Source organism: Monomorium pharaonis, chromosome 2 (assembly GCF_013373865.1).
Source record: "Monomorium pharaonis isolate MP-MQ-018 chromosome 2, ASM1337386v2, whole genome shotgun sequence".
Lineage (NCBI taxonomy): Eukaryota > Metazoa > Arthropoda > Insecta > Hymenoptera > Formicidae > Monomorium > Monomorium pharaonis.
The window spans coordinates 9099708-9110337 of record NC_050468.1 but is presented as its reverse complement, the minus strand read 5'-3'; the positions used below and the strand labels follow the sequence as shown (position 1 = coordinate 9110337).

The 10630-nt window shown below is 44.2% G+C and overlaps 1 protein-coding gene across 4 annotated transcripts in view; it reads left to right on the top strand.

Annotated features, from left to right (window-relative positions):
* The window catches only part of LOC105834028 (tubulin polyglutamylase TTLL4), a 201703-nt gene that overhangs the window by 134271 nt on the left and 56802 nt on the right, over positions 1-10630 (top strand). The window lies entirely within an intron of this gene.

The window sequence follows — 10630 nt, the reverse complement described above, 5'->3', positions numbered from 1 at the left end:
CGTTATTACCGTCATTAATGACGAGGAAGCATGTCACTCCGCAGTTTATGCTTCATTGTGGTTTGCTCGTGACTAATTTGAACATGTATTCCTAGAAGAAAGTTTTAAATGATATTATTTTAATCAAACTATATATATCATGTTTTCGATGTTATTTAGAAAAAAGGTACATGTATTTTGTTAGAATATTTTCTCTTTCTCTATCTATCTCTCTCTTTACTTAAAAAAAATTAGAATAAATCTTGCTAATTACAAAATCAATTTAAAGTTAATTCGTTGACTCGAAAGTTGGAGTTTAGGATTTCTACAGGAAATGCGAAAATAATTGATCGTTATTGGCACATAAATGATATATATCTTAAATATAGCAATAAGGAGTGATATGTCGAAAGCAGAATATCAAGTCGTACAGCCAAATTGTTTTGCGAAGACGGATAAAAAAAACAGGTTAACGATCTCTCATCGCGTTTCAGCTGTGTCGGGACTTTTACACCCGGATAATAAGAATCACGGCCAGCACCTTCTGAAATCACGATCTCTCGAAATAACATGATATTGCACTTCCGCCATGTGTGCGCGGTAATGCCCTCCGCTCGAATCTCCGATACGAAAAAAAAAAAAAAGAAAAGAAAAAGAGAAATCACTGCCGCGCGATTGTACAACACATTACTTTATGATGTCAATTTACTTTAATTTCCATTATTGTTTTCAGAAATGGAATTTCGCGTTCGCATTCCACCGCGTGAATAATCGCCGTGACGTCACGTTAAAATCTTTTCGCGACGGACGCGGAATCACGAGCCGCGTCCGCAAAACGGGTTCATAAGAAATGACAGTCCGCGAACTCGGGCAGTGCACGTGGCCGTGATTTTTATTTTATACCGCGCGCAAGAAGTTTTCGGCGCGACTACAACTCGTAGCCGATCGTTATTCCCGTTTCTTGCGCGCCTTCTTACGACCTTTAAATCTGCAAGTCGGCGCGGATGTTCGCCTTCGTCGTTTTCTGTCCTTCGTCTTTTCTGGCGAGTACCCGCACGCCGGGCAAACTCACGTCCTCCTCAGACATTGATCCTTCCCTCTCCCCCTTCCTTCTTTTCCTCTTTCTCTCTTTCTCTTTTTCTTTTTTCAATCTTTTTCTTCGCGTTAAATTTACCTTGCGGCGGCCGTGCGAGAGTCGTTGCGCTCATAAATTTCTAAAAAGAAAACGGCGGCCCGCCGCGAATAACACGCGCCTCCGGAATTATTGCGCAGCTCGAAACGCGCCGCTAATTTTTTACTCCTCGCTTCCTCGCCTCTCGCCGCCCCCATCCGCCATACGCGGGTTTTTATTTATTTTTTTCGCCGCCGGGTAGAATGCGCATCGCGCATATCCTGACTGCGTATACCTCTCGCGAGGGTAGGGAGAACCTTCATTAAAACGCTGCCTCCACGTGTCCTGTTAGTCGCCATGTTAGCGGATGCAGGACCCTCTTCATCGGGGAGCCGACGTCGCTTTGTGCCAAACGTAATAAGGACGCTACTGAAAGCGCGGCGAATTTTAACGGCCACAGGGGCCCGATAATCTGCGCCAGTAAGCGGCCGGTTGCTCGACCGCGGTGAGATTTCATCTTCGGTAATAGATTGAAAATTGAGAAGCAAGCGCGCCGCCCTTCGTGTCTGACTGCATGGTCGCCACGGCGTGGCCTTTCACTCGAGATTCGATGCTTTTGTACGTCGTGTTAAGCACGCTACCCGAGAGATGAGGTGAAATTTATCGGTTGTCCGGACTTGATAATCAGCGTTAATTAATGCGGGCTACCGACGTCGGGGAGAGCTTACGTTTTCACAAAGCGTACCTCGAGTACGCGAATCAGGTGGACCTGATTGCCCGGCTGCTTGCGTAATAAGGTCTGCGGTGCAGGTGCGCAATTAGTAATTTTCTGCAAATTAAGTTAAAGTGGTATGTAGAGTGAGCAGAGGCATGCGATTCTTGTTTACTCTGTGCTTTTCACTGTACACAAAATAATTGCTGGACGTACAATTTTACTCTCGTTGCACGCAATTTGAATTCAGAATTGAATTAAATCGTTTAGACAAAAGATCTTAATTAATTTTGCATATTATTATATATTATCTTTGGGTGATACAATGATGCAGAAGAATATCATTTTAGTACTAAGATTTTTTTTAAGTAACGATTATCTTTACAAAGAATATTTTCTGATAATAGTCTTAAAATACAGTCGTCCTGTTTACTTGAAGTAATATTTATTTAAAATAAATTTCTATGTATAAATATATACTTGAATTGGATAAATATTACTTATTTTAACCTTATTAGTTTATTATTAGTAATTTAATATACTTTGGTCAAAAATATTAAGATAAAATAAAAATTTAATTTTGTCATGTGACTTTTCTTATATATAATTGTATATTCTTTGAAAGTTTTTTTTTTAGTATATAATAATATTTTTTTACATTTGTGATGAGGGTATTTTAAGACAGTTACGAAAAAAATATTCTCTGTTAAAGATAACTGTTATTTACTAGAAGAAAAAAGATAAATTGATACCTTGACAATAAAATTTATATTTTTCTATAAAAGAATGTGTAGAAGCGAAAGAAATGGAATAATAAACTTTAAAATATTTTTAATTCATCTCTCTCCTCTCAATAATAATACTAAAACATATATTTTTCTGTAATATTGTGACAAGGCATCCGTGACTTTCAACACTCTCAACTGACAATTAGGTAGAACATTAATGTTATCAAAAGCAACCGGAACATTTATTTGAAATGTGCAATCGACAAGCAGGACGTTAACACGCGATCAATCGTAAACTTGAACAGCGAGTTAAATTCCCATAAAATCACACTATAGGAACCAAAATGCTCGCGAGACACGGAATTACGATGCCGGCGTTTTGCCGGGGTTCGTAACGCGCGACGAGGAGAGAACCGTTGCACGAAACACGTTCCCGACGACCGATAATTTCAATTTGATAATTTATTAACGCGCGGCTCGTTTCCACGTTTCGGCGACGGCGAATGCCGGTCTTAACGAGCATGCTTAACGAGTCTCATAATCTCCTCCCGGAACGAGAGCGGCCCCCAGTTATAGCGCGTGGCGCTGTATTTGCGAAGATATCGATGTCTTCATTACACGGCACGCTTGTCGGCAGAGGGTCTTATCAGCCCGAGGCGCGCGCGGTTTTCTTTCAAAATACATTTCCGCAATCGCGCTCGCGGTGCGCCCATTTGCTGCGCCAATTATTACGCATTATATTTAAACGATTAATGCAACCTCGCTTTTTATGACTGCGCGACGCGCCATTAATTAGAAGATCGGATCGTATGCAGATTCGCTGGTTCCCAAGGACCCTGTTTACACGACGAGCGCAAGCTGTCCCCCGTCGGGGGTTGTATTTCATCTATATTGCCTCGGCGAGCGCCACCTTTCTGGTCGTAGCTCGCGGTATTTATTCGCGGCGAATTATTAAACTGATTTACGGGCCATTTGTCAAACGGTCCGGGACATCGAGCTGTATACATCGCCCGCATAAAACGCTACGTGCTTATTAAGAGGAGATTGGATTGATGACAAGTTAAACAAAAAAAAAAAAAGAGAGAGAGAAAAATGTTTTGTCGATATTTCAGGGAATTAGGATTAACCTCTCGCGATGTTCGTTTTATACTCAATGCGCCGTCGCACACCGATGCATTGAGAAACTTCCGGACGGTCGTTGCGCTAAAAATTTGTCGCACGTACTTGTCGACGTGACACTGAAAATGCCACGGCGCAGAATTACATTTGCGGATTAAAATCACGCGATATCGTGACATTGAAGAGTCGCCGTGGCGGCGCTCGAGGAATAAAAGTCGGACTTCGAGTTTCCTTAATTACGCGATGCTTAAATACCGCGTCAGTTGCGTCTACTTTCGTTTATCCTGTTGGTTATCCGCATTCCTTGGAACGGCCCGTAGTCGTTTAAATGAAACGTCACCCATTTTCAACAGTCAATTGCCGCGATATCTCTCTCTTGGTATCGCGGTCCTCAATTCGCGTATATTTGACAGCGGCGCATCTTCACGGATTTCGTACGCCCCGTACGTTGGTATAACGATATATCTGAAGGATCACCTTTGCACAGGTTGACATCGTTTTCGCATATCAACGGTGTGCCATTCCCGAGACGCGATTTCGACCGCATTATATTCCTTATAAGTGTCACGGGCGCGTTTTATTATTTTTTTTTTCCCCTCTTCCCTCTTTGCAACCGGTTCTCCTTGGTGTTCCGCAAAAGAGCAACGGAACGTAATGCGAGCGGCCAGTTTCTTCTTGTGTCACCTTAATCCCGTATGCGGATTCCGTTTGCAAATGGCGTTTTCTGCTGATGCACGTTGCGGCGTATGTGCGCCTTTAATCACGAGCATTAACGTGATCGACAAAAAGATTTACGTGCCGCCGCTCGCCCGTACGCGATCGTTCCGGCGTGGCGCGGACAAAAAGGAACGGTGGCGACGACGGTCACGCTACCGAAAGCGGCCTCGAGAGAGGAGCGTTTTTCATCGCGTCGCGCGTACGATAAAAGAATCGCACACGCCACCCGGCCGCGGGTCACCGGAAATTGATTCGGTCGGATGCTGCCGCGCGCTCGGGAGCGCGTTGAAACGGTCGTGAATGAACGAGAGATAGAACGAGCCGGCGAGGCGTGCCCGACGCTCACGTGCATCGCTTACGTGCGTCGGCAGGCACGGTAATGCGATTATTTTGCGTCCGTTCCGCGCGGAATCGCCATTCATTTCGCGTCCTGTGTCCTCGCACGCCGGGAACAAACGCGCGGGTGCGAGATAATGAAATTAGTCTCGTTGCGCAATAGACACTCGCGCGATGGGTGTGCTCGATTAGTTTCCAATCACCTGGAATTGCTCTCCTACTTTGATCATTATTCGTTCTTTTATTCGGGATCGTTAAAACGGCACAAAGTAACACCTAGAAAATACGCTACTATTTTGTTAATAAAAGATTAATCTATCTCATTTCTTTAATATAGGTTTTATCCTTATTGTAGTCATAAATGAAACGTACTATTCTTTCAGCAGAATATCTAACAAAACATTTTTCAAATGATTATATAAAAGTAATATTAGAGGATAAAAATTGCTTCTCACACTGTTTCTCAAAATTGCTTTGTATTAAAAAAACAATAAATTAATAAAATAAATAGTATATTTGTCAGATGTTCACATTACTTTGTCTATCTTGTATTTATGTATAGCGAATGTAAAATTGCTTTTGCCGAGAACCATATCTTATTTGTATCATATGCGTGTCATCATCGGGACAAGATATTGGTTGGCAGATTACAAGTTTTTCTTTTTCACTTATATCGATTTCAATGCGCCGAGTCATGCGATTAAATTAAAACGGCGCCCTTTTTTTTCCCTATCGGATTGCTTTGGTGTTCGTGTGTATGCCGGCTTAAAGTCATTACTGTAATAGCGACACGATATGATTCCCTGCTACGGCGTCGAGACGTCGGGCGACCGTCGGAAAGCTCCGACGTAAATGCCGTTCTACTACTAGAGAAGCTCCATCATGTTGCCTTCCATCATGCGGTCCTAGTACGCCGATGTCAATGAAAAGCTCTCCTAAGTTTTCGAGTGAAACTAATCGTGAATATCGTGCTTGTTGCATAAATGATGAACTCCATTTATTACATATCAAGAATTACTGTCTGAAAGATATTTTATATAGGAATAAAACTATACATATATGTCCCACTTCTTACGTTTCTACTATATATAACATTCTAATCTTAATCTATATGTGGAAATAATAACATTAATAAAAAATAGTATATATAATATATGTTATCTAACATATAACTAGAATAAGACTAAGAATATGATATTTTTATGATATAAAGAACACAACAGCATATATCGAGGGAAACACATCTTACAAACAAATTGAAAATAATTTATTTAATAATTGATATGCATATACATTACACTCTTGAATTGCTTTAATTCGTGATGCGCTATTCTCGGCGACCATATCGATTGAACGTTCGTCACGTAGAGCACGCGTGCGCACCCCGGAGGCGTTCCAAATCTATTTCCATCCCCCAGTCTGCACGCTTGGTAGGGAGCTCACGGGGGAGTCTATAATTAGCCCCGGGCGTCGCGACGCCTGCCAGCTCCACTGCGCGTATGCTTCCCTGGCACGATTTCTCGCCGCAACGACGCCCGTCGCGACACGTCGTAGGAGACGTCGGCGTCCTTTCGGCGCCTGTTGTTCTCCTGGCTCCGGAGGACGTCGCGGCGCGGCCTCCGACGCGGCCGACGGCCGGCGGGCCGCGACCGGGCAGCCAGGCGTCGCGACGCCCCGGCGTTACTCGGAAAGCTCCCGGCGGGGAAAGCTCGCAACTTCCTGCACGTGCATGCGTTCCTGGCACGGTGGTACGTCAGACGACGTCTTCCGTTTGACGAGCAGCTCCGTCAGACGTCGTCGGGTCCGCGGCTTCGCCGCTGGACGCTGGCGCTACCCCGCGCGCGCGCATTATGCTCGCCGGGTAGAGCGTCGCGACGCTAGGGCGCCGCAGAGCTTCCTCAGAGGCACTCGTCGGACGGTACAGGCGTAACTACTGCTCCGACGACGTTGACCATTGCTCGTCGAAATGAGTGATCTGATTATTCGCATATGACGCATTTATCTTTTTTTCTTTTAATATTTCGGACAGTAAAGACCAAAAGTTTGATACTTCATCGAAACTAACGGGCTTCTTAAAAAGCTTTTTTCTTTATTTTTCTCAGTGTTTTATCTTTATCAATATTTTAAAACATTTTATCTATTATCTGTAGCGCAAAGTTTACTGTATGATTGAGAATAAGTTACTTCAATTATTAGTTATTAATGTAAATGTTCGTAATTAGAATAGAATTAAAATTTTTGTTATCCTTGAATTAAATAGTAAAATTGTCAAGTAGAAAATTGTCAGACAGCAAACATTAGACAATTCTGAAACACGTTCGCACATAATCGCTTTCAATACTACAATTGAAACTTTATGTTGTATATTAAAATATCAATTAAAAAATTTGTAATTAACCACATGTTTTAATCTAATCAGCTGGATTTTTTAACATTATACTTTTTATATTATATATTCTTCTACATCAAAATTTTTAGAAGTGTCATAACTTGTCATTTGAACATTCAGTACTTCTAAAATACACTTATGTCACATTCCATGATATTGGAATTCGTATTGGGACACGAAGCTCGATTGGGACACAAAGGACGAAAGCAAATATAACTCAATAGCACGTGTGGTGTCAATAATTCATTCATGAAATGTCATCGTCAATTGAACATGGAATAAAAGTGCAATGATTCAGGTCTCAGGTTCGCAAGTGATGACGGTCAACGAGTGATCGGTCAATGGCGGGGCCGTTTCCGCGCGTCGTGCTCTCCTGCTCCGGCGTCGCGACGCTCGAGGACTGGCGCCACGGGGCGCTGTCGCCAACGTAATGACGCCAGGCGTCACGGCACCCCGGCGACGTTCCTCGACGTTCATGCTCGCCGCATCGGAAAACTCGTTGCGACCGAGTCGCGACAAGCGATGAGCGACAGGTGGGCAGTTGCCGTCGTTGATTCGTCGTCCGCCTCCGGAGGCCGATGTCGTCGACGTCGTTTGCACGGTCCGCCGGCTGACCGACGTCGCGACGTCTGTCATGGACGGACGACGTCGCGGGTGCCCGACGGGCGGGACGGCGACGGGCGTCGCGACGGCACACCTGTGGCGTGGACGGTGTCGCAGGTCGGGTCGCGAGCCGACGCCGCACCAGGCGCCCATCAGACCGCGACGGCGTTCCGGCGTCGCCGTCCGACCCCAGCACGTCCGTATCCACTTGCCGCCGGAGTCTACGGAATAGGTTGATCAGTTGAGCGCTAGGTTCGGGAAAACATGATAATGTAGGAACGCGTAGAGCTTGCGCGCGAGAATATAGATGTATATATTCCGGATGAACAGCCATTTTTTCATCGGTATTATTGGTATATTTTTTCAAATGGGAATATGAACATTTATGAAATTTAGAGGAGGACAAGTCAATCTTTATTTTAAATTGCGAGGTTTCACTTTTATTTGTGGATGCTATTTGTATACAATGAATAGAGAGCTCAGTTATTGAATTTAATTGATATTTTATATTACATAATAATTCGATAAATTCGGTAAAATTTGATATATATTCAACGTTAAATTTTTTATAGAAATATTTATAAGGTTTTATTTTAAGTATTTGGAAACAATATTAATTATGTTCATAAAAAATTTAAAGCGAGGTTGAATTAAATATGTCGCATTTTATTTTATTCGCGAAAAAAATTCTATTTAAATTTCTTTCTCTTCGAGAAAATATTGAAGGTTTTTTTCATTTTGACAGGAAAGTTTGATTAATATGAATAAATATGTATTATCTCTTTTTATATCTAGATTATTTGGATATTCGGGATAAAAAAAGGGATATGTTTTATATTAGCTTGAATTATATACATAAAAGATATAATGAAATTGCTAGACTGTATGACTGCATGAAACTACGCATCGTTATTAATTTGTTGAAAATAGAAATTTCCTACCGCGATAAAGAGTGTAATTTAAAATTATATGACTCTCTTTAATTCTTTTTTCTTTATTACTCTACTTACGTATATATGACTTACGTATATATGACATGTGTATATATATCATACGATACGATGCGAGTGGAGAAAACGATACCTAATTAAGACGATGAAAACGCAGGACCTCGCATTACTTATTATTAGGTGAAATTTACCTTATCACGCGCATCACCCGATACAGTTTTTATGAGGATGTATCGGAATTAGGGGCGTCGGCTCGTTGCCGTCGCGACGCCCTATCAGGAGAGTACGCGTGGTTATATCGGGCCGACTGCCAATAATAAAACGTAACGAAAGCGCGGAGCATTCGCGAATGCACGTGCGATCGCTCGCGTGTGCATGTGCGTAGGCGCGCGACTGTGTGCGTGTATCGGTTATTTCGATAGAAGGGGTAGGGGCGGGGACGGGACGGGAACGGCAGGATTTTTTTTTTCCTGACGTCTTGGGCGGACGACGCGGACGGCCACCCGGCGTCTTCGGCGACGCGGCGCCGATCGCCTTTCGACAACGAAAGGAAAAAAGGAGGAAAAGCTCGCGGTCCCGGAGAGCTTTCGATAAGACGAAGCATCCAGGCGGTTGCTTGCGCGCAGCCCCCGTTATCAGGGATGTAGGAGGTCGCAGGGGCATAGACCGGCCGAGCGTGTCCACGAACCGAAAAAGCGCGGGCGTCGCGACGCCCGATTGGGAGAGCAGGACGTGCCGGCGCTCCTCGTGGATGCCGCATGGATTCCGGGCGCTCGCGCGGATTTGCTCCTGGCGCGATTCTATATACACGAATTACACACACATGAGCAGTCGACGGGCTTAAAGTTTGCGATTGAGATTAAATTAATTGAGCGTTCATCTATAGATCTCACAAAGTTATACAGATAAGATAAAAAAATGCTTTTTTTTTTTACTTAGAAAGAAGTTTTTAAATAATAGGTGAAATTTATTTTATAATTTGTTTATTCGCACGTATGTTATATTTAACAAATATATCGGTTTCACTGATTGTGAGACGAGACGTAAAAATTAATTACTAAGCCAATCAAAAGCGTTCATTTGCCATTTACGTGTCAAAACTGGGAAGGAGTCGCTCCAACTATATAAGAGCGCGCATTTTCCACGCGATATGTCCGCTACATACCTCGATATTCTTTTCCCCTCTGTATTTATTTCCGCGGTATATAGAGCCGGTTACATTCGCGGCGGGAGAAAAAGAAATCCCGCGATAACGCGCTATCGCGAGCGCGCGTGTACCTTTCATCGGTGCATTTCACGAGCGGTTTGCCGCGGCGCGGCGGCGGCGGCGGCGGAGCGTATTCGAACAAATTCGCGGAATTTTACGGCTCCATCTCCAATCGCGGCGGCGGCGGCGGCGGCGGCGGCGCTACCGGACGATGCTCAAGCTGCCAGATAACACGAATACCCGTATCCTTAATTGGACGTAGTTATGCAGGACGTGGTTACGCCGTCGAATGCGACGCCGCGCCGGTCGGCGGTGCCGCTTAACCGCGTCCAATTACGTCTTTCTTTCGCCGCGCGGTTACGACGACACGTCGACGACATTAATTTCCTCTCTCGTACTTCTCCTTCCGTCCTCGATGTATAAGGAAGGAGGAGAGGACGCGCGAATGCCGCCGACCGGGGAGAAAAAGCTACGCGACGGTATCGGCGCGCTTAACAGCTTCCTGTGCGCGTCGCTCGTTCGATATCCCGCCGCGCGCGCGCGCCTTCCAGAGCGATTATTATTTTCGTATAAAATTGACTTTAAACCTTTTTACGCGGAAAGTTCCAAGTCCTTCCGGGCGACTTCGTCGTTTCGCAGCGGTAAAATTCACTTCGCACGCGATGAACGGCGCGGCGAAATAATCGCTTCCACGTTTCCGGCGGCCGTGATGATGCCTTTTCGCGACTCGTCATTCGTCAGCCACGCAGCAGCCTGCAATCATATACTCGTTTATTACT